This window comes from Ostrinia nubilalis, chromosome 14, assembly GCF_963855985.1.
Source record: "Ostrinia nubilalis chromosome 14, ilOstNubi1.1, whole genome shotgun sequence".
Lineage (NCBI taxonomy): Eukaryota > Metazoa > Arthropoda > Insecta > Lepidoptera > Crambidae > Ostrinia > Ostrinia nubilalis.
In genome coordinates, this window is record NC_087101.1 from 8183016 (window position 1) to 8209765 (window position 26750).

At 36.0% G+C, this 26750-nt stretch overlaps 1 protein-coding gene across 1 annotated transcript in view; it reads left to right on the forward strand.

Moving 5' to 3' along the window:
• Positions 1 to 26750, forward strand: part of LOC135078318 (uncharacterized) — a 295960-nt gene that overhangs the window by 55622 nt on the left and 213588 nt on the right. The window lies entirely within an intron of this gene.

Consider the following 26750-nt stretch of genomic DNA (forward strand, 5'->3'; position numbering starts at 1 on the left):
CGATTGTTAGCTTTCATATCAAACACACTTTGATGAATAGAACAATATTGGATAGTAGGCACTATCTTATTGCCGATATACGATTACACGGCATGGAGTTATAATATTTTAAACTTTTATGTTGCATTTTTCACTATAAATTATCATTATTACGGGATTCGGCAACAAAACACTATTATAAGTAAAGGTAAACAGATATTTAGTCCCGACATTTCAACTCGGTTGCACGAGTCATGGTTGCAGGCAGACTGAAGAGATGCAGCGTGGTCTGTTAAGGCGCGATGAATTTTCTTCACCCACCCGCATTTGCACAATATTTTCATAATATTTATAAGAGTTCAACTTCAGCAAATTCATTCGCTTGGAGTGGTAAGCACAAATAGAAGTCGTGTACAATTTTAAATCAATGTTAAATCATTTATTATCAACTATGGACCATTTTAGACAATATTTACCTATCTCATAATATTATTATTCTATGTCGCAAAGCTTCAGTCACTGTTTAGACAGAGAAGGCCAAGAAAGGTGACGTAATATAAGCCGGTCCATTATACAGCTTCTATGAAAAACATATTTTCGTGGAACTGACGGATTTTCTTTATAATCTTATATCTCGCCTATTTTGCCTTTAATATTGTTTGTTTCATCGGTATTCAAAAGCTTTGTCTTCTATGATATACTGGCAATTTATTTTTCTACGAAACTACGCAGTAAAGAATACCTAATAAGAATACCTAAGGTATTTGTTGTGGACAGTTAATTTATTTTGTTAAATCTTGTTACTCTATTACGTGCTTGGATGAGCTAAAACTTTGAAAGTCACTCAGACTAAGTACTATGAGTTAAATTACTTTATCGAAAGAAACTTGAGTAATCTCTATAATTATATTTAGTTGAGTACACAATCAAAACTTTTTTCATGACTAGAATCATTCGTGAGAAAGTTTGAAAGGTTAGGTACCTACTCTTAAATGGTTTCTACTTTAACTTTTTACTTAAAAATTTTAACACAAGACTACCTATATTATTTTACCCGCGCGTAAATTGCGATGTGAACTGAAAAATTTGTAGCAAACTTTTCAAGTATTTTTCAAAACATGTTTCCGATAAAATAAACCAATTTTGCTCACGAATAAAAGGCATTAAACAATGTCTATCAGCAGTTTGGTAAAACGTTGAAATATTAAAATAAAGAATTACAAAGAATGGAACTAATAAACGAGTCGGTTCAAAACAAGCTATTCATCACCGTAGCTTATTTGATCACAGCCCGGGGAGGAAAACCAGTCCACGCTGAATATGACCTAAATAAATTAAGAGAATTTTTGGAAAAAATTGTTTGGAGCACAAATACGTTGATTGATAAAGCCAGTAATATTTTTAGATATACAAATATTGGATAAACGTATTAAATCTGAATAATTATCATCATCAGCATTTCAGCCGCAGGACGTCCACTGCTGAACATAAGCCTTAATTTTCATGTTGTAATAATTTACTGTTGTGTAAATCTGACAGATGTGATAATTTACTGTTTTATTAATATCACATGTCATATTCAATTGTGCTAAAAACAAACAGCTTAGCTTCAATAACAAAGTTTTTCTCTTTGGGCTTTGTTTTCAGTGCACGCGCCGTGGCGCCGTTCGCGTAATATATTCAAACGGTCTTATTACTGAATCGGAATTCTTTGTAGTGGACACATTGCTGCAAACTGCGCGAGTCTGTGCCTGCACATGTTGCGAAATACTTTATTGTTTTACAATCATATTACTTACTTTTGTAGCTGAATTGTGTTTTACTACTGAAGATTTTATTGAACACGACGTGTTTTACCACAACTTTGTACGACTGATAGAGCTGTCAATCAAGCTAGATTCTCGCTAAGTAGAGTGAGAGTGTAGATTTGGAAATTGAGAGAACGTTTTAATGAATGACACAACTACAGCAGTGAGTCGTTTTACTCTATCTAGGTATGTAGTATTTTACTTCAACAATAATAAATGTTTATTGTTTTTTTTAATATTATCTTAAATTCATTCATTTAATTTTCAGAAATTGACTATCCTAGGTAAACTCTACGACCTTCTACTTGCCATACGACTGCTCTGACCACAGAAATACGGAATTGGTTAACTTGTAAACAGTTTGATTTCATACGCAACGCGACAAGGCGCATCGAAATTGAAACTGTAGCTGTAGCGTTGCGTATTTCGCTACGTTAACCCGCGTGACTACTTTACAGGCCTGTAAATAAAATAGTCCGTATTTATATACGGCCTCCATATTGATGGGTGACGAGTGCATGCACAATGCAACAGTTACATCACCACAGCTCACGACTACAACAATATTTTCTTTGCAAGTAAACTGAGAGGCTAACCTTCACATTTTGTTCAAGGTCTACGTTCCATTTCATCTTTTAACTGTCATGCGAAGAGAGAAGTACGTGTTACCTATATTTCACAGGCACACTTATATTTCAATAAACCGCACTATGTTATTGGGTTTTGTTGACGTGAGTACTATTTTTACTAACAGTTCGTCCTTCAGAAGCTGTTAAGTCAATGAGTATGTTCATTTGCCTTATAATTTTCTGCTCCTCCAACAAAATGGAGCAATCGAGTGAGTTACAGAAGAAACTTGAATTTACTGATTTAAGATACAAGAGCTATATTTAACGTACAAATATGAGCTTTCGGTGAAAATGTGCTCAAAATCCAATACAAATAGGAAAAACATTACAGCTCGTAAAATGTGGACATTGTAAACCGTTCTAAACCAAATTCGCCGAGTCAGCATACATCCGCCACGAAACACAACTTTTGTTTGATACACGACTCAAGTTTGAGACGCAACTTACTTCTGCAATCTCCACGTAGTCGCGACATCAGAGTTTCTAACTTCAAAGTAAACTTTAATGTGCCAACGCAAACATTACGTTTGAAGTGAAATAATCAAACACATCACTGAATATGCAATTGAATTAAAGCATTACAAAATAATGATGCTATCAAGAACACTTTCCAGGGAAAAAAGCGTAAAAGGTTATTTATTTATACTTATTGCTAACATGAAAGCTAGGTCATTCATAATAGAAATGTTGATCTCTTATTTCAATTTGAGTTTCTCAAGCGACAAAAGGCTCAAGGACGTAAATAAAACCTTTATCTCAAGTACAATCAATCTCTATCATTATCATCAGCAGGTCATTTAATCTTAACTGCAGGATCACCCCTCTATACCTAATTAAGAGCGGTAAATGTATTTGACCAACACTCCCCATGCTAGCCAGAAGGGTTGGGGAGGCCTGATGTTCGTGGTCCCTTTACGACATCCACATCTACGAGTAAAGTGAAATGGTTCATTCTACTCTGGTTCCAATACGGCACAGACAACGTAAAACAGTTTGTGACACTCAAAGTAGCCAAAAAGTTCGCAATTCAAATAAGGTTGTGATGTAAAAAACTCATAAAAACTCATAAAACTCATTTATTTCTGCAAATAGGCTTTAAAAAAGCACTTTTACACGTCCCAGTATTAACCCTACCCCTGCTTCAGGACAATAAATGGGCCAGTGCTGAGAAGAAGCAGCGCAAGAAACTCAGTCACTATTGTCAGCCTCTTTTTCAAAGGTTTACAGGCTTTAAAATATACACTAGAATCTCGATTATTCTGTCTTTTTGGTTACTTTGGGTGTCACGACCAATCATACTAAAACAAAACGAAATTGGTCCAGCGTAAATATAACACACATAGAATAGATAGTTGGAGCAATAAATTAATTTGTGTTCAGAGGAACTTGTATCACGATACAGCATTTACTTTTCGCAACAGCTCCGCAATTAACTCGAACGTCATAAATATTGTTTGGATCTCTATGAAATACGAGTTTCCTTCTCGGGATCAAGTAACTTCATTAGCAAGTATAATGAACTGCCGACAAATTATGTTATGATAAAACAATATTTTATCTTTGTTTAACGATATGGGATAAAAATTGCTATGACGGATAAGTGACGGTTATTAGCTTTAGCACCCCTTGCTAAAGACGGCAAATCAAGCGTAAAGCTAAAAAGTCGATCTTATTCCATGGAAATAGGGCTGACCTTATAGGTACATTTGATATGTTATTGATATGTGTATATTAGACATATTTGGTGGCTTGTGAAGACTGAATGAGGAATATTTTACAGCCTGTAGGCCACCGATTAGAAGTACCACTAAGCTTAAGCTTTCGCTTATAAGAAGTAATTACCAAAGTCTAACTCTATAAAAATAGAGATAATTTAATGTGAGCCGTATTTTGGGTAATAAAAATAAAGAACGGCACAGCCCGCAACCATCTTAATTTAAATGCTTGTATGTTTTACAGTTCCCTACTTCTAAAGTACCTAGTTTAAATACGGCTACTTAAATAGGTTATGAGCAACCCGTGCAAAAGTTCTAAATCTCTACTTCGCGCTCCTACTTTTACGAAACTTAATTGCAGTAATTAACTAACTAGTTAAGTTCTATGAATTAATTGACCGGCTTAAAACCCTTGATGTTGCCTCGCCATTGTTCGGATTACGATTATTTAACGTAATTAATTACATGAATTTTTCACGTTTCGTTTTTACCATTAGGGTGTCTAAACTGAAGTTAATAAGGCATTAAAAAGTAATAAGCGGAATGAAATTTATCCGCTTTAACCGGCACCGCCTTTAGCCGCTGGCAAATTTTACGCCTTAATTCATGAAGTTATTTTAAATTACAAATAGGCTAAGACTGTACAGTTGTCGGCACATAAAACTTTAAATTTTTATTGGAAAATAGCATCTATTTCTATTACATTAAGATATTATGTGCTTAGCTCGTTATACCGTATATTCGTACACAAATGTTTTGAATTCACATCTTTAAAACGATTGTTGAGTAATTATGGACTTTAAAAGTATGAATGTTAGAATTATAGGTTGTAGATAGGTCGTTATTCAGTAGTACTTAGCTACTTTTTTGCGATGATTAGTGGTCATTAACGATAGAATGTGGGTGGTACAGTCGCGGTGTTTTAGCTAAGACTTGAGCTTAGCGAGCTAACATACTCGTACGTACATAATATGTTTTTTGTTTTATGAGAAATTCCTACATTCATACGATTTCTTTGTACGAGTATGTAGATACAAATGTTTGAATGTTTTCACGCCTAAACGGCTGAAAGAATTTTAATGAATTTTAATTAGTTACTTAGGCTGAGTTGTCAAAAATCTGTCAAACTCCATACAAAAAGCACCGGATAATGTTATTTTTACGGTTAAAATAAGATGGTGCTATGGTGATGGATCTAGTATTAGATTATGTAGATGATTTATACAAGCTACCTACGCATTCGTAAAGTGACTCCTAGCTCTCATATCAATTGGCTCTTACAGGGAGCATCCTTGAAAGATGATCCAGTTGCATAACATTCCAGTTAATTTAACTCTGTTAATCGCAGTTATTAGTTAAGATTATAAAACGTTTGAATCCATTCATATATTTATTAATATATTGAAACCGCAAATATATTTTCATAAACCAACATAAGCCACTTATGTGAACTAATAATAAAATTAATCATAACATAATGTTAATCAAACTAAGCCCGTTCAACTTCCACGCTGAATATTAAATGGAAGCGTTATAAATTGTGACTGGCAACTCAAAATCAGCATAAATAGTCATTAGCGGTAAATAATATTAATTCGAATCCTATTAGTCTAATCCACTGGGTCATAGGGACGATTAACACCTTTATTTACAAAAACTAAAAGGGCCTAAAACGGTAAATACAGTTGTTTTGGTCTCCCTCAGTGAAATAAATAGGATAATCCTCTGGGTTAGAGGATTCCTGGGTGAAACTCTCTTTCACCTTTGGTCTGATAAAATCTTTCCATCAGGTGAGACCATGGGCTTCCTCGTAAAAAGAAAGTGTTAAAGGAAAAATTAATAAAGGCTACCGTATTTACCTTCGTAGAAATCCTTGGGGGAGGCCTTTGTCCAGCAGTGGACGTCTTTCGGCTGAAACGAACGAACGAACCGTATTTACCGCTCTCACTAGCGGATGAACCTGGCAAGTATCAGGACTTTACTCGCCAATGGCACCAACTTGGTGAGTGAAAATGCCGTAATCCGTATTTGCGCGGGCTTAGTGAGTGACAGGACCGTACTAGTCTAGCTACTGGGACAAATACATTTATCGCAACTATCTACACAAACAACGAATATTATCATCATGTAGACATTATTGAGAGGGTGAGTATAATGCTTTATTATCCCTCTAGACTCACACCATCGCTCCACTCACAATTAAATTCACTAACAGAATCAGCCCCCAAAATCCTCTGTTTGAACACTATCGGGCTTCACGCCGTACGAGGGTGCAACTAATCGAGGATATTGCGCCTGCACCAATATTGTACAATGACGCACAGTTTCCACGGCTAATAAGCTACAAATCTATTTTGAACCGTATTCCTACAACATAAAGTACAAGTATACTGTGTTTATTGTCTGGATGTATACCGCCAATTAAGTGCGGGGAGACAGATAATGCCGTGTATTTATACAAAGCGGGAATTGGGGCTTTGTGACATGATACGTATTACCTTTGTACGAGCTCACGCCTGTGTTCTTCGTGAATTTGTGTCATTAACAATAGCCTATTATTGCGTGAACCAACATAAATACGTAATTTGAGCTTATTTCCACGTAAATCCTTTACAAGGCTGCTGGGTCGTCCTACTGTTTTAAAAGAGATTAGTACGGCTTTTTGTATTTATTAGACGAAAATAAAATAAGACGCTCATTAATCCGGTTATTTCGATATTCTTAATCGGATTCCAGAAAAGCTCTATTATTTTTCATTGCCTTTAGGTAAAAATTGCTATTTCAAACAGATGTCTTAAGACAATGATATTTTAATGCATAACAAGGCAGGTTATTTGATCGCAATCGCACCTGGTGTTAAGTGAGATGTGCAGTCTAGGATTTAGTCTACATATCTGCCCTGGTACACACCTATTCACTCTCGCCTTAAATAGGCTTGGATTATGGTGTTCGGGAGAGACAGCAGCAGGCAGCGAATTCCAGTCTCTAGCTACAAAGTTGTATCAACATCATAATATAAGTACTAAGTTATTTTTATGCTAATCCTTACCTCAAAATATCAAATCGGAACAGAAAATAACATACCTGATCTAACTAACCCCGAGGCAGCAGAAAAAGGGGGCCAGAACCCATAAATCATCATTAGCAAAAACACAAGCTTATGAAACAAATAGTTCGAATACGTTCCTCTGTAATCGAAGAACGAAAGGTCTATAATAAATGGAGTTTTGTTTACAAAAACCACACGCCACGGGGAAAATGCTGCCCTGTTATTTCGATATCAGCGGGCTACTTCAATTATTAACCGATGCTTTCAATGACTCCTGCAATGGCTGTCGGCCACAATACGACAATTCCGGTATTGTGTGTTGACGGCGCAGGAAAATGGACTTTATAGACGCCGCATTGTATGCGGCAGATCGTTAGATTTCTTTGTGATTAGGATGACTCCAGGACAAAGGTGAAATCTAGCTCGGGCAAGTCATGACGTATGCAAATAGTTGCGTAGGATTTTGACTTTTGAGATGTTAGCTCAAGCGATATCTTACGTCAGCGACGCACGACGCTACGTGACGCGACTAACGTACACAATAGGTGTCATAGATTGTCATTCAATGACACGTAGGTCGCAAGCAATGAGCACGCCACTGATTGCGTTACGTCATATCAGATTTGATGCTTTAGTAAGACAAACGCTTATGTTAACCCACTGAGAGGGTTTCATACTTGCTATCGAACGTCGAAGTATATATTGGTATGAATACATGAGTGTTAATGACACTCTACTCACTATTTACTTTACTGTCTGAGATTAGGTACTCAGACTGCTAGCAAGTTTTTTTTTCTTTTTTTTTTGACAACGTTACATAGTTATCCGTCAGTGCCACTAAACCCAAAGTCAATCATAAGAAAGAACTGTCATTTGTTTCTTTTTGCAGGGTCTATAAGATGTAAGTGGTCTATGGTTAACGATCACAAAAATCATTTTATTGTACGGCGAGGGCTGACAAAGCAATCCATTGACCGTTTAATGGCTCGAATAAAAGCGCACGAAACAATGGTGTGTAGATAACACAATAATCAATGAAGAAGGTGATTTATTTTCACCTAAAAACAAAAGTTAGACATGTATGAAACAGGTGAAAATCTATACTAATATTATAAATGCGAAAGCAACTCTGTCTGTCTGTCTGTCAGTCTCGCTTTCACGCCTAAACCACTGAACCGATTTTGATGAAATTTGGCATAGAGATAGTTTGAGTCCCGGGAAAGGACATAGGATAGTTTTTATCCCGGTTTTTGAGACAGGGACGCGCGCGATATAGTTTTTCTGTGACAGACAAAATTCCACGCGGGCGGAAAGCTAGTACCTAATAAAATAACTTTTGTATTTAACGTTTCATATTTACACATCGCTAAATAAAACAAAAATATTTACCACTATTCAGTTTATACTCATAGAATAATTTTAAATTCTCGTTTTTGTAAACGCAGTCAGTGTTAAAATTTAAACATTGAACACGTATTTATTTTGATAACAGCATTCAGGTGATTCAGGCGCTAACATATTTGTTCAATTTGATGTTTTCAATAAAATTCGGGCGTCACCATTTTCAATTGTTTTAACAGAACAATTACTGGCAATTAAGAGTTAATTTTGTCTTCGTGCGATTTGCGCATAAAGCCAGTGTCAAGTATAAAATTGATTTAAGTATAAAATACATCTATACTTAATATTTAATTGATGGAATAATGAATGATAATGATAGATGAGATGATATGCCCCCCCTATCCCTTGAGCTTCAGCAAAGATGTGGCATTATACTGAAACCTGACGCGGACTTCTTGAAGAAACTTGAAAACTGATGTTGCACTGTTTTGTTTCATTTGCCTAAACTCATGCGCGTTCAAGAACACTTCATGGTTAATAAATATTAATCCACCATTATTACACATGAATAGTTGGCTAAATTCTTAGGCTGAGTTGCACCACCTAACTTTAACGTTAACTATGGCGATAACCGGTGCTTTTTGTATGGGATTTGACAGATTTTTGACATTTGTCAAAGTTAAAGTAAGGTAATAATATAGTGCAACCCAGCCTTAAAAAATGAGTTAAAACTGCTAAATATGGCGCTTCATTTTCCCGCCAAGAAGTCCCAAAACAATCATCTTGTGCCGATCGTTAAATAAGGATGGCGCGGCGATCGCTAGAGATGTTGCGATTGCGGCTTAACTAATTACCGTAATTAATTAACTGCCCTCTCCACGGATGGGCTCGGACGAATCGCGACCGGTTCCAGTTTAAATGTTTTGTTTGATTTTACTGTTTGACTTTGAGAGATTCTACTGATAATTATGTGTTTGTAGAAAACGACTGTTTGGAAAAACGATTAGTTCATTCATTATTTATTAATATGTAAAAATAATAAACTTATTTACATAGGTATTTAAAAAAAACTAAGCATAAAAGTTTTGTTTGCCACGTTATAAGATAGTTATTTATGCAAATAAATCTTAGCTGATTCTACATTCACTTTTTACTAAAAGAATGTAGAGTTCAACGACGACATGACGTTGCTATATCAAATTACAATTAATGTAAAAGTAAAAGCTACGAGTAAAATATCACGAAAATGCCATGCCACATTCCTGCCACGCCACGCTCGCACCCAATTTTAATTCTTATTAATCTGTCATATTTGTGACTAATTCGTATGAAGACCGCACGCCGATCGCGCTGGCTAATTACCGTAATTAATTAACTGCCCACTCCACGGTAAACTCGTATCACGACCGGTTCACGCTCTAAAATACCTTTTTGTTTGACTTTGCGCCGTTTGATGGTTAAGTGCCTATACGTTATTTGTGTACAGCAGATACCTACTAAATGTATAGGTATACTTTATTGAGAGGACAGAAGGTTCAACATTGAACAATGTTTACTTTTGCTGACTGTACGCACTCGAATCCGTCTGCTTTCGATTGTTTTGCGGCTTCACTTGCGCGTTAACGCGTTATTTGGCTCCTCTTTGTGTTGCCACTCTAAAACCAATTTTCAAATTCGGAATCAATTTGCTACCTTGATTTTTATATTCTTTTGTTTTTTTATCAGTTTGTGGTCAAATACCCGCATAACGTCTTCGTTTGACCACAATCTGATCGAATGCTGAGTGTAGATGAATTTTAAGGTGATGGATGAAGTACTTATGTAATGATAAAATTATCTTTACGTAGAGTTTTTATAAGTTAGTTATTGTGTAGATAGAGCACATACTTCATCTCTTCCAATCAACATTATTTTAATGTAGGTACTTATATCGCACCTTAATTAGGCAAAATAAAATTTAACTTGACTCACATCTACAAGTTAAATCGCCAAAATTAAAAACGCAAAAGAAAAACACAACCTTGTCTATCATAACACTAAACGCTGCTTAAGCGCTGACAAACAGCTAATTAGGCCAGTAGAATTAAACACAAAAATTGATTAAATCGGAAATAATTCCTACAAAAGATTTTTTTGCTTTAATGGCTTCATTGGTTGCCCATTAAGACTCTCCTAAGTTTTCGACTTCGACGGAGTTGTGCTTAAGTGGTGGGGGCCCCCGAAAGCGGCGTTTTTTCGGTTTTCCGGTTATACCGCGTAATGGTCTTACCCTATCGAAAAGTGGTCTTCATGACGGTTAAAGGGCACTTAATCCTGAATTGAATAAGACCAAATTCATATGTTTTGGACAAACCGTTCTCGTGCAAATGTTCGGCAAAGTAGAAAATATGTGTATAATTAATGACCCTCTCCACGTCCAATGACTTGTTACCCACATGCTTCCAAGCCTTGTAAAGGGTCGCCTTAACCAGTGTAACCCTAACAAGGCTCACGAGTTTGATTCGCTTATCCTTGTTCGTCCCAGCCGTTCCTTAACTGCGGTTGCTGCACCTCTTCCTGACACTCTCCTGAACGACTCTGTGTTACCTAATGTGGCTGCCTCTCTTCCTTGTACCCTCCTGTACGATTGCATTGCTTAGCTATATGCCTGGTCCAAGGTTCGACGCCACAAAATCAACTTTGTACACGTGAAAATAGTTTAAATACTATTGTCCGTGCTTGCAACATTTTTCTTTACTGCTTCGCCTCTATTAGTCGTAGAGTGATTGTATATATCCTATAGCCTTCCTCAATGTATGAGCTATTCAACACAAAAATAATGATTTTAATCAAACTAGTAATTCTTGAGATTAGCGCGTTCAAACAAACAAACAAAAAACTCTTCAGCGTTTTAATATGAACTTGTTGTTGTTGATTTTTGGCGTCGAACCTTAGACCAGGCATACGGCTAGGCAACGTAGTCATGCAAGAGGATACAAGGAAGAGGGGCAGCCACAGTAGGTAACACAGAGTCGTTCAGGTGAGTGTCAGGAAGAGGTGCAGCAACCGCAGTTAAGGAACGCTGGGACGAACAAGGATAGGCGCATCAAGCTCGTAAGCCTTGATAGGGTTACACTGGTTGAGGTGGCCCTTTTCAAGACTTGGAAGCCTGTGGGTAACAAACCATTGGACGTGGAGAGGGTCATTAATTATACGTATATTTTCTACTTTGCCGAACTTTAGCGCGAGAACGGTTTGTCCAAAACATATGAATTTGGTCTTATTCAATACAGGATTAAGTGCCCTTCAACCGTCATGAAGACCACTTTTTGATAGGGTAAGTCCTTTACGCGGTATAACCGGAACACCGAAAAAATGCCTCTTTCGGGGGCCCCCACCACTTAAGCACAACTCCGTCGAAGTCGAAAACTTAGGAGAGTCTTAATGGGCAACCAATGAAGCCATTAAAATAATAAAATCTTTTGTAGGAATTATTTCCGATTTAAAAGCTAATTCTACTGGACTAAATTACGGGGATGGTCGACAAGCAGCGATATAATTTACATAAAGACACCTCGGCAGGCTCCCTTGTACAGCTCATCGAGGTAACTGTGTATCTTATGTGGATTGCAATTGGGGCGATTTTGCAACAAAACTCCCTGATGTGCTGTTGTCTACGTAATTACAAGGCCCGGCTCCGCTGGATTTGTGAGGTAGACCAACTATGTGCTGAACGGATTATTGTTGTTCCCGAAAAATGAAGATTGTTTAGTTGAACTGATTTAGTATTCATTCGTCGTGATTGTATCTCATAAAAGATTCGTTCACATAACTACGGTTCATTTTTTGTTGAAAAATAGAAAATTTATATTCCAACTACTAATGATGCCACATTTTGTACTTTGTACGTTATTACTGGCAAGCTATATTTGGGACGTGTATAAACGCCTTGAAAAGAGCCAATAAAAGCTTTGACTTTGAATTTGAATAGAGAGATAGATCTCAGACTAAAAATAAGTAGGAAGTAAATGTATCATATTTATCAATAATCGCGTAATTTAATCAGGTTTAAGGAATCGGAGTAAGAATAAACAACATCTTATTTCAAAATCGAGGCCAGAAGTTTGATAATAAACCTTTTCCTTGAATCCCCTGTGGCTTTATCCTACCTCAAAGCTCAAAATCCCCTCAAGATAAATAAAAATGAAGCACAAACATTTCGTATGTCAGTGAATTATGTAATTGAACACGTATTTGTACGAGTATTTCCCAAAGCCGCCGTACTTTGTATCTTGTGCGTGCCTGTACAATGTTTTGACATCTGCCTGCTTTGGAAATAAACATAAGCTTAGAGCAAAAAGTACATCCTCCAGTAGATTATGTTCTAATCACCTTCATTAATGTATCACTGCTTGTTCAAACAAGTAACTGGTCGGGTAATGGTTTGAATCGTTAATGTAAGTCATCAGAGCAGGCCTTGGCACTTATGCTCAAGAATGAGGTATTTTTAGAATCTGTTAGAGTTACTCTGGCAATTTTACTTCTAGTTTATTTATTTGAACAACACTCAAATCGTTTTGAACTGTAGAATTTAAGTAGCGTTTCGAACAAAGGGTATTGTCAAGGACGTCACCTAATACTCAAAATCGGATCAACATTTAAAGTGTAAGATTCTATTTCTTCTAGCTGAGTTTACTAAAGCACTTATACTTTCAGAAGACTTATCAACTTGTATGTGTGTCAAACGAAATATTATGTAGGTTAAAGTAAATACATTCTTTTAAGTCCATTATTATTTACTCCTCATTTATAAATAGAGCCTACGCTTTTCTCTTTTACTACAAAATGGGATTTTGATAATAGGGTTTACTGTGAAAGCCGCCCGAGCCGTGATTTCTAGAAATACCTGTATTCCGCACTAACGCGCCGTGACTCGTGACATATTGAATTAAATGCAACTTTTGTTTTGTTCCAGGTATGTATTTCAATGCAAAATTGGATTGGAAATTCGGGTGGAAAATGGCTGAGGTATTTCTATAGAAAACGTTTGGATATTGTAGTGGATACCTGACAATTATCTTCGAACAAAGAGGCACGGAATCCGAGTAGAGCAGCGGACTTAGTTCACTGAGTGAGTTAGTAAGTGCTTAGCAGATTAGTGAGTGAGTATTCATTTGCTCGGAAGTCTTGGTTCTTTTTATGCGAATAACGGAGAACTTCTTCTTTTATTTTTGGCAATGACTTGGTTTTAGGAACCACGATGAAACATGACAACTTTTTGCATTTGTGATATGGTCGAGAAGTACGGGTGACAGCACATCGTGCTCAACACAGTGACGTCTTTCCTTGTTGTAATACAGACCATTTTGCATCAAAAATGTGAAGTCAAATGTAATATCAACTGTACATCTCTGTGCTTCATGATATTGAGGAATTTCTCATTCTACCAGCCCGATTCCCGCCAACTCAAATTCTCTATACATTGTATACATGCGCGGTGACATGACACATAATCCTCACAGGCTTCGTACGTAATTGTTCCGGCATTTTGACACTTTGCCAAGCATCGGATTTAAAAGCCTGACGGGGGGTAGTCTCTTAAAATGCGGAATGCAAAAGTTCGGGGCTTTACGACTTCATCTCCAAGTTCGCACATCGTTGGGGAAACAAGTTACAAGTGCGACTAATTACTTTCATTTTAAGGCTTCTGTTATTTATGGTTCATAGTTTTTGGAAGCGAAATTCGTTGTAAGTAGGTGGAGGTGCTCAAATTGAAAGAGTCTGTTTTTCAGCCACTGCTGAACATAAGTATTGTACAGCACCCCTAGCGGCCACTTTCAAGAACTAAAATCTTCATAGAATTTTTTGACGCACTCGCTAGCGTAAACGGGAGCTGTTGAGTCTCTTTGCATTTTTACAAATTTCCACTTGAAACAACGTATCAATCAATTAAAAATGTAGTAAACAAAAAACAAACAAAACGTCTAGACAGTTAATTGCTAACCTTCACGTGACAATCTTTTATTACCTTTTTATCTGAAAACACGTAAGTATAACCTATTTTTTAAAGTCACCGAAAGTACGCAACAAAATCATACCGTCCGTTCCAATATAAGTCTTGCCGCTCCCAATATGTGATATCAAAGAATTGAATAAGCCACTTGACATGTTATAGCCTGAATGCGAAATATCGGAGATGCGACATGTGTAGGGTTGCCAACCGCCGGGATAATACTTACAGTGTGATCGCGCCTTTGTGACTCCTTGTGGTCTGATATAACCTTCTTCAACTCTGGAATTAAAATTACCTTGGGAAATCAAAATGGAAACACTCAAATGGAAAATGTTGTTAGGATCATAGTAACAGTTTTTCCAAAAATAGAAATATTTAAAGGCTAATTTACTTATGTACATCTTAAATTCACGCGGGCGAAGCAGCGGGCAAAAGCTACTTCATCAATAAAAAAGAAACATTCGTTGAACAGAATGCTGATTTATCTTTATCCAAGAAATAAAGAATATTTCTTTTGTTCATTTTTATTTAACTGTGACTGAAAAGGCAAAAATGGCAGATATATTTTTAGACCTGCCAACCCTATCCCGTGACACACGCTAACCCGCTCGCTGTCCGCAAAGTGGCGGAAAAGTGATTCCATTTCGGCGATTCTAACAAGTGATTTCATTTCGGGACCTTTACAATTCGGATATCGGCGTTTCCACAGTCCTAATCTCAAGTCGGATTACAAATCAAACGATCTGAGTCGAGGAAATTCGCTCTCGTTAAACAGCATCCGTTGGATTATTTTTGGAACTGGCATTATGATTGAAACAGGGGGTGTAATTGAGTGTTAACTCAATAACTGAGTGAAAGTAGGTGACCTACGTAAAATAAAATTAATCCCCAGATGCTGGTACTCGTATAACTTCCGAACTAGTGCACCTAATTGGACAATTCCATTTTTTTGTGCTCGTTTTTGTCAGAACAAGTATTATTTATTTGAGAAAAAAGAAATGATGGTGTAAAGTTCGCTGATTCAGCTAAGTAGTAAATCATCATAATCATCAACAGCCCTTTACAGTCCACTGCTGGACTATGAGCCTCCTACACTATAGTGGAGGGTTTTGCCATAATCCCCACACATGGCAGGCGGGTTTGAGATCGCAGTTTCAAAGGTTGTGTTTTTCAAAGAGCGCTGCTGCCCGTTCTCTGTTTGATGTGTAGTCCTAAGTCGCCTCTTACGACGAAGTAGTAAATAAATAAACCATAACCAACTCATTGTAGAAGATACGTTTACTGTATTTTAAAATCATTATCACCCTTTTTAGTCTTCACTGCGAACGACCACGACCGTCTCTAATTTTAGAGGCAAACCAAACTTTATTTATTTTTCCGGCTATTAAGCTAATTTCTACTAACCCAAATAAAACCTAAAATGACTAGTAAATAGTTAAAATCAAACGAGTAGTTAATGCAAATAGTGCGCTTATGTCATCGCTGCTACGTAAACTGCTTACTCTCGTCCTAATTAGTTTAACGGCAGCATTAACCCGCAGGGCTGGCTCTATTACACATCTCACTATTGACATAATTGATACAATTAGTTTAATAAGATGATTATGGTAAGGACATAAGAAACGATGTAATAATGCATTCGAAAGGGCACTCATGTTACCTATATTACAAAGCTATTATGGTACTTATGTAAATAAAAATATCTTGTTTTTTACGTCAGACCCTTGCAGTTAGTTTCTAATTCAGTATTAACCTCAATTATTTAGTACCTTAGTAAAGAGTTTACTATCAATATTTTGTAACCCATTGCGACCATCAGATTCTTGGTCTTAACTTACAAGTACATCGTAAGTCGAGCTACACATGCAAACTTGAACATTAATGTTATTTAATATTCTAACCAAACTGTGAACAATTTTATTAAAAAAATTTTATAAATTAAATATTCTTGCTTACCAAATAAGCATGTGTTTACAGGAGATAATAACTCTTGAGCTCTAGTACCAATAAATACTCGTATTACCTGACAATCAGTTGACAACCCTGAGTGCAGTCCATCCAACACTTGACGCTCCATTAGACGAGCGGCTTAAGGTCATCTCTACATTAAGCTTAAACATGATTATTGGATGTGTGCCTCAAAAGGGACTCGAATCCATGACTTTTCGCTTGACGGGCGACTGCTCTTATTATGTCAGAGGTAGGGTAACTTCTAGTCATCGGACGGCTACGAGTTATTGGACAAAACACTAGAAAGAGGGTTATATTTTTATTTTTGAGTGTTCACTCACACACTGCAGTTTAGACAGCATGATGGTTTTTACTTTGAGACGCGTTGAATTCGTCTCAATTTGTGAGAATAACACTGGATATATAGGTATCATCTTACTTTCAGTTCATTTAAGTAAGTTTGAAAATGAAGTTTCAAATAATTTTGCTTATTGGCTTGATCTTTCGAAGGCATCATAGTAACTTTAACATACGAGTACAACAACATACTATCGTAGATCGTGTTGAAGCACAACTTTCACTCAAGCCTGGTCGCATCGGTGTTAATGGTCTATTAGCCGGAAAATTTATAGCACGACCTTTAGTTAAGACTTTAAGCTCTTGACGGACGGCTTAAGAGTTATTAAATATCCGATACTTTGTAATAGATTCTCTTCGCTTTCCTGGTGCGATTTTTCGTTTCCTAGTTGAAACGCTTGAGTCGCTTGAGTTACCGCAAGCGAAGCGAAATGACTAACACTCGAGTATTTTGATACCTACTTTTGTTTCTGAAATAGAAACTCTAAGATAAACTATGTTTTGTGGTTTTTTTTTATCTACAACGAGGAAGCTCTTGGCCTGTATCTCACCTGATGGTAAGTGATAATCAGGCCGAAGGTGGAAGCGAGCTTCACCCGGAATCCTTAACCATGGAGGAACTGGCTATCTTACCTCTAACTGCCGGAACACAACAATGCTGTTAACTTGTTGTCTTTATTCTTACCGTAACGTGCCATTTAGGCTCTATTAAAAAACATAAATGTATTTTAGATCACTCAACTAATTCAACACTTCATTATGTTCGGTCCCCGCTGCTCAACTATTGTCACTCGTGATACAAGCATATTTAGCTTAGTACGAGGGGGGCTAACGGGACTATTAGTAATTTGTGAAATAACAAATTACTATAAAATAATCTTTAAAAAACTACCAAACAAACGCTCTCCCTATATGTTATCTTCAATTAGATATCCCTAGATTGAGAGAGATTTTGTCACTCAAAACTCATTCACAATTTTTCCCAAACATTCGCCGCTGACGAAAAAGCATATTTTCGGAAAGCTGAACCCTCACCGCCAATTATAATAAACTGTTATGTCGGTTAACGCTGTTTGTTGCGCGACAAACGAGACACAAAACGACAGTATAGGAAACATTGTCGCCGCGGGGACGGCCCATCGGCAGATGACATCGGCCTCTAGGGTTGGCATATAAGCCTCTTCATATAAATAAATAATACGGCATTTATGGTGCAAGTTGAAAGCTAATTGCACCCGCACATTTAGGTACTTTCAATTTTTGTTCTGGCAGGTATCTTCTATGGTGTTCTATTTGGGAAAGTTTGCTACCAATCCAGAATTAAGGCCCTTTAAAAGACCCGTTTTTATATTCTATCACTAATATCTACTAACACTTTCGATGATAAAACGTATAAACCAAATTTAAAAAATACTTATCCATAATTCACAATCTGTCATTGCATTGCCGAACAAGGGTCAAATGAATTGTTACGGGCCGCTTATCTAAAACCATAACGATAAACCGGCACTGACCCTAACAAGGTAACTGAACCAAATATGAATCTCGGACAACCGCGTTGCGTCTTTCCATTCTATACATAGCCAGAACGCAAGGGTGTGAAACTAATCGAGTATAGTTTGGATGTGACTTTTTTTACTAAGCTCCTCCAAACTATACACGACCAGTACGCATACGCTGCGTACTGCTCGCGTATACTTTGTAGTGACTTAGGTCAATTATCTTACTCCAAAATATACATCGTCAGTACGCATACGGACTAATCATGTATGTATTGTAATAAGTTCGCGATTACAATGTATACGCGAGTACTTAGTTGCATTCTCGTCATTTTGACTTATTTACCTCTCTTTCTATTACATATTAATTCATAACTGCGTGTCTACTTTAAACATTGAATCAATTTCGACACGTGCCATTGTTTTGATAAAGAGCTTTTTGGTGTTTCATATTCTGCCATAGAAAAGATATTTGTTTTGGGGCTGAATAACTCTTAAATTAAGAATTATGTATGTCAAAATGATTTTTGTTCTTGAGATAAAAGCTTATAAATAAAAATAAATATCCCTGGACATTTTACACTGCGCTTCAAGTCCCAAACTAAGCAAAGCTTGTACAATGGGTACTAGATAACGGATATAAACATACTTAAATACTTTTTTTGTAAATACATACTTATTATACATAGAAGACACCCAGTCCAATACAAACAAATATCAAAATAATATGTTCATGCACACAAATTAATGTTTGTACTGTGCGGGAATCGAACCCGCTACCTCCGGAACAGTTATCCGTTTCGAACCACTACACCGAACGGTCGACAATTTTAGTTAATAATGCACGTTTAACTTTCTTCATTCACTCTCACTAATAAATAATTGTTATTTAATTTGAAATCTACCTAATCAATTTAATTTCAGAAACCACTTACATTAGTGTTATAAATCTAGATTTATTATAATAATATGTAGATTCAGTAAAATAATAATATTTTATGTAATAATTAATGAATTTAAAAATGGCATCACCGTACGTGATCTACATAGGTAGTTCTTATTTCTAATCTCGAGGACAAAGCACGAGCATAATATCTAATAAATGTAATAATTTTAAATATAATTCCATATTTTATTAAATCAAATAAACTAAACACACTCTAGTCAACTGTAAGTGGTGTAGTATAGTTTGGAGCGAAGACGGAATCCATCCATGATGCAAACTATACACGATCAGTACGCAAAATTCGTGTATAGTTTGTAGTGACCGACTTACAAAGAGACACTCCAAAATATACACGAGCAGTTTCCTATGGGTGCGTTCTGGCCATGTATAGAACGGAAATACGCAACCGCGTTGGCCTATCAATTACAACAACGTCAGTGCCAAACTGCCAACCCTAATTTAGGGCGAGTATGGGGAGCGGAAGTGACGTCATTACGCCAGTCGAGCGCCCGCGTCACTCTGCACGCATTCAATTTGGCCGAGTTTGTGGAAAGATTGTCAAATTGACTTAGAAAAGAACAACGTTGTCAGTTCTGACACTAATAAATGGGGGCTTGCGACTTCGTTGCATTTATGTAGAGTTGTTTTATCAGCTTTCATCTACCATAATATGGTAAACTAAACACTGACAACAAATATTATTTGTTTAAAAATGTTCTCGAAGAAAATGCTTAGTAGGTATGTAATGTAATTTACATAAGTGATATGTCTGACAGACTTGGGTAATTGGTTTTTTAGGTTGGAAGCTAAGTCTCGACATACCAAGTATTTTTGTTTACTGTTATATTTCAGAATTCTACCCGAAAGATCTTTGTATACCTATGTTGTATACTGATTTCGTGATTTTATTTTTCTAAGCTTAACCTATTTATAAAAGACGGCATATTATAATAGTTTTTATATACCAAGTTTTTATATCAGTGTGCTGTTAAGTCAGGTGTGCTCGCTAGCGACTACGTTAAAAAATACTATGAAGATTTTAGTTCTTGAAAGTAGCGTAAACTCATGGTAAGCACTGGTTCCAGTTTATACTTTCATTGTTAAGTTCGCGATATTTTGGCACACCACAAATTGTGCTCTATACTCTTAAGCATTTTATTAGCGAGCGTTTTGTCATAACAAGTTCAAGTGAACTTACAAACGTAAAGTTTCAAGTGAAGTAAAAGGCTTTGAAAGAGGGTAGTCCTATTTATACAGCAGTTAACACCTACTCACATTGGCTGCAGTTTTACCGTGATCACATGCAAATATGTATGTTTAAATCAATTTCATCAGGAAGACTCTTTAATTTACCTACTTACTAAGAGGCAAATGATTGTCCTAGGTTATGTCCTACCCTATTCAGACAGGTTGAGAGGCCTGATATTTATATTTTTCTACCTTAGCTGTATCTCAACAATAAATAGTTTAAAATTGTATAAATCCTGCAACATTTACTCTTGTGCAACAGGAAATAGACAAAAAAGAAATGATCATGAAAGTATACGCAATATTTGTTGAGTAAGGTTTTCATTCATTTTTTATTTATAATCCGTCCCTGCTGACAGCCCTACGTCAGAACTGTCTAGACAACGCGACGGATGCGCGGACGCCGTCCCATTTCGATTCCGACTTGAATGACTGCTCATTTGTCAGTTTGGAACTTGTTGTTGTCATTATATTGCCGTGTTTGAATCGGATTTATATTATTTTACTACTGTCAATAAATTAGAACACGTTACACTTATTTTGAGATGGTGATTTATTATTATTTGTAGTCGTAACTACTAACATTCTTCTTAATTTTTCACTTTTGTATTTTTAGCGTTGTATATTTATCACCTGTTTCAGTTAAAAAAAACATTAGTCACTTATCTCTTAATACAAAATCTATAATTTCACTTAAGGAAACAAATATTTAAGTAAAGAGGTTAAAATCAGTTATCTAACGTCACAATGACGTAATCATTGTCATAAAGTGCTTTCATTGTTGCATCATCAAACTGCCCTGCGCCAGGGCTGACACAGTGGACGAGCGGCATTACGTCACAGGGCTGGCAACAGACGAGCTGCGGACGTTACGTGACGTCACAGTTTGCAACATGCATCTTGCTGATGGCCCATCCATCAGTTTCACGCCGCGTGTCCTTAAACGCGACACTGCGGTTATAATTGCCCCATTAACTCTAACTGCTAAACAAATAGACTGTAAAACGGTCACTTGTGTCGTTATTCTTCACATTACACGCCTGACGCGATATTTATATGGGTCACGATAAGTAAGCATTTTATAAATAGTCTCACAAGTATCTACTATTACGAGCTACGCTATTTTTATATTCAGCACAATGTAGTGCTGAATTTGGATATAAAATCATGCATTCAGTCAGGCGTAGCACTTGTGACTTTATTTAAAATCATTTTAATACAGCAGCTTAGCCACTTGTCGCACAACAATGTTATAAAAGAGAGGAAAAATATGATTTCATATTTGAAAAACAACCAGACCAAGTCGGATAAAAATAGCGTAGCTCGTAATAGTAGATACTTGTGAGACTATTTATAAAATGCTTACTTAAGTATTCCTTGTGTAACTTTTTGCAAAACAGTTTAATTTTAGGCATAAAATAAATGTCTAACTCGTTTTTTTTTAAATCAACATTGTTTTTACGCAATCCACGAGCGTTAAAAAGAAGAAAAAAAAATGTTTATGCTTTAAAACTTTAAGCAAAGGATTAAATTGTAAACCAACCTTCATTCCGTAACAATTTGCTCTTATTGAAAAAGCGAGTAGTAAAGAGAGAAAAAGTTTTAAAATTCTGTTTTATGGTCCCCTCGCGCCGCCTATTAGCTCTCCCCAACACATTTTTTTATTCAATGTGTGTCATTTCTGCCCTCCGTAACTATTTAATTGCCCTTATAAAATGCAGGAATGTATGTTCTTGCTGTTGTTTATCATATTTTGAAGCATTTTTATCATGTTTTATAACGCTATGAATTATGCATTGGATTAGAAAAAGGTTACGTCGCGATTGCAATGTTATGGTTTGGTAGACGTTGTTCCATAAAATGTCTTGGATATACTTTTTGCGCATAATGAGTACTTATTAAAGAAGAGTTATGAGTTTTTCTTGTAGGTAGAAATGAAGAAATAGCTTTACGTGGTGAGACCTGCAATTTTCTATGCATTTGCTTTGTGTATATCATAGATAAATGATCTTACATGTGTTATAAAACCAGATAGAGTACATAAAATCTGTAAATCTGATAAGTTACAGGTAAACTTTAAATGACTCTACTCTTATGTGAGCTAAGAGACATAACGTGAGGCTATATTTTATCGTTATTTTTTAAGGAGCTCTATCAAAAACTGTAATACTTATTAACTGTATGAGCTAAACCATTAAGTTATAACATTAACTGTAAAGAAAATCATGATATAAGATAACTTCTAACAGATATAACAAGCAAACGAATAAACTTGGAAGTTGTGTACACGAGATTACATTTTAACACGCGTTTAGACTTACCCCACGTGTAAGCCCAACCGTGAAAGACCGTGCACGTTAATTAAAATTTCCTCCAACTAATTGTATATTAACTTAATCGGGTAATGGCAGCAATTTCTGAGGATAATTGCGTGCGCGGCTTTCGCTGCCGAGGATGCGGGTAAATAAACGAATCATCGGAGATTTGATTATTTTTAAACGTAACTTAAAGTTAACTTAATCTCTCATAGTACAATTCATATAAGATATTTTTCTTAAAAAAATAACAATGATTGAATTTGATTTATTTTTGTACATTTTTATAATTTGTTTACAAACACTTCTGATAATTTGATTGAAATGAAAAGCTTCTAAGTCTAACAATACTCTCAAATTATGAACTCATCGTTTCTAGAGAGGTTTAAGTGCCTAACTAATTGATCAAATACACTTAATTGCTACTTAATTCTTATAAAGTCAGCAGCGTAATTAAGATGATTCCAGAAATGTTCGTCGATTATTATGATTTTCTAAGAAACGTTGTAGACAAAACATCATATTGTTTTTACCCAAAAACCAATTGGTATTTGTAAAATAAAGTGTAAATGTATACAGTCAGTCAATAAACAGCCTAAGGTTATAAACACGATTTCGGTAAGGCAAATCCAACAAATGGTATAAAGTTGGCAAGGCTGTAGATTCCCCGTTAGGTACCGTTATATAAACTTAGTAACAAAGCTTCCGTCCCTTATAAATAAGTTATTTTCCGTTCGGATTCCCGACCTTAACCATATTTCCACTCTACTTGTCGCGATGTTTATGTATTTATTGCATCGAAACTGTTCCGTACTTTTAATGCTTTGTATAATAATGTAATCTATCTTCTATCTATCTATCTATATAAATAAAAATGAATTGATGTTCGTCAGTCTGATTAAAACTCGAGAACGCCTGGGCCGATTGAGCTGATTTTGGTTTTAAAATGTTTGTCGTAGTCCAGGGTAGGTCTAAACGGTGAGCAAATACGCGCGCGATATTGTTTTTCTGTGACAGACAAAATTCCACGCGGGCGAAGCCGCGGGCGAAAGCTAGTAAATAATAAATTTGTATAATATTTACTTTTTATATTAAATAGAATAGCATAGGATAGGTAAGAAGTAACTAAGTAGGTATGTAACGTAACAATGCTCTTTAAAATCTCACTTCTTCATTTTTCTTACCACTCTATTTCTTCAACATAGCTCTTGTATCACATTTACTTCCCCGACTACATAAAATTTTTGAACGTGCCTTGCGCGTGGTGCGATGTTTTCATGGCCTTACCTTGGCCTAGTGCCACGCCACGCCATACTTTAAGGCTGACATCTCATATTATAAACAAGGACAATTAGAAAAGAAAGAAGGGATTTGAATCATTTAATGAATAACTCAACATTTTCACCGTTACCAAAAAACACAGCTTTTTTTTGGTAACTTTTTTTTGTAAGCCTTTTGTAATACAACTTTACGCTACGCTCATTCATGTCACGCCACGCTCACCCCCCGATTCAAAAGATACATTCATACATCCTATCCTATTCAGCAACAACAAAACAATATAGTGAAAAATGTGAACAACATTCAGGTCCAGTTTTCGTAGTTCATCGACGTGTTCATTCGTCAAACGATATTGAAATTATTATTCCGTCCCCACATCGCCGCAATGTGGGCCAATCTTTCAAAGGAAAGGGCTAAAAGGCGGATTACGGAGTCCCCAGATCAATGGGACTCGGGAATAATTCATAGAAGATTTCCTTGTTGGTTCGCCTGAAATAATAGTCTCAGATAGCAAGATGGAATCTCGGATAGGATTATTGGATCACTTTTTCTGTAAGTAACTTACGTGTTCAACGAATTCAAGAACACGGAAAGGTACTTACAAGTTATGTTATTATTTGTTTATCCTGATGATTATTAAATCAAGATCGGCGAAGAAGAGACCAATTGTAATATGTAACTACTGATAATAAAGGGTTGAAATAATAATTTAATTTCATTGTTTATTTTGAGATGAAATAAAAATCTAAAAAACGGATCAAAATGAAAAGAAAGAATCAAAGATAACGATTTGTATGCGAACTTCATTTTAAAGAAATCCCCAGTTTGAGTCAATGTCCAGTTGATCAAAGTCATACTGTTATTGAAATAGATTACGAACAGGACTAGAAGTGTCACCGTGAACCGGTGATCAAACTGCACCCAGTTATTAGTCAATTAAAGTCATAATTACCATTACAATGACATATTTACGAGCCGCAGGACAAAATGGCCACACAAGACAATTGCCGATAGAACGTGCCGTCAGGCTCTATCGGAGGCGATGGCCGTTGGCGGCGTGCATTTTTTATGCGGTAATAGCTTTAAACACCTGTCTTGAAGCACGCTTGCAGCAAAACTTTTATTTATTGGTATTTGTTGGGTTTGCGATGGACATGAGCTGTCATCGATTAATGAAGTTGAGGAATTTACGCGGGAATAAAGCAGGGAATAGTAAAAAGGGTTTATGGGTATCAGTTCAGTGTAAAGGCAGGTTTTGGGCACAGAAGAGACTTAATTTAATACAAAGCTTCTAAAATGACGAAACGACAGCGTCTCCCGGTGGGAACGGTGGGTAATGTCTTCTGGGTAATCTTTTGCTTCCGTCGTAATCACCGCAATTAGTATGAAATATCTAATAAAATTTCATAATATTGTGTTGTAACTGTTAGAGTTAAGTTAGAACTGTATTTATTTTTGGATAGTACTTGTAATTTAATTTAATTTATCATGCTGTGTATACTAATTTTGGCTTACGGTCCAGTATGTAATTAACACTTTTTCTTTACGATGAAGCCCAGACTGTAAACTGTTTGTATACCTATTACAAATAAATAAATAAATAAAATACATAGTAGGTACCTAAACGATAAAAATCTAAATTTCCTCGTAGACAATTATATTTTTCGATAAGTAAAGCTCGCGCCCATAACGCGTAATGAATAATTTTATCAGATGTACTTTTTTCCTTTCTTTGAATCTAATTACAATGAGCTAATAATTATTATTCATTGGCTAGATAATAGTACCTATGCTTTTCATTTGATTTTGTATTTTAACTGGGTATACTTACAGTAGATTGAAAAACTGTTACACGGAAATCGTAGTCACAAAAGCTGATTGTAAATTAAAAACAAATGAAAAACCTACGCCAATTCCACCTACGTTTCAGCGAAATCCAAATCCCAAAGTGCATTGTGACCTGAAAACGTAATTCATGGAACGACGACAAGTTAAATTACGGAAACCCAGTCAAATACGGAAACGACTAGCACGTTATGTACACAGTTACATCAGTAGTTTTTCCCGAACTTTCCGTAGCACATAATAGTGTTTTGTAACAATGAAAAACATTTTGTCGTTTTCCGAGAATATTATAACAATATTTATTTGTGAGATGTTCGTTTGAATTTCACAATTGAATTTTTGTAATTATTATTTAAACTTCTATGAATAACTAATTGAGTAGGTCGACTACAAAAAAGTATAACACAATCCAATCCGCCAGTTAGGTAACCGTTTGAACTTTCAAGCTGAAACGCTGATATAAGTACTGGCACCGGTTACTGAAGAATTTAATGAACATAGTAAATATATAGTTTTTAATTTCTTTGTTTTAATGTGCCAGTAAGTACCAGCGTAGATATTTTAGGCATTTTTTATTTATATTATCATACTACATAATCACAAAATCATATCCATGGTTGGTAAATTAACTCAACTGACAATTCCACCCATGTTTATGACGTGAATGTAAGTGGTATGTGGAGCGAAGTGTCGAATTCACGTCTGCTGAAGCACTACGTCACAAAAAGGGAGAAAAATCGTCGGGAGACGAGCTTCGCTTTCGAAGTATAAAATGAACGACCATTGCCATTCCATG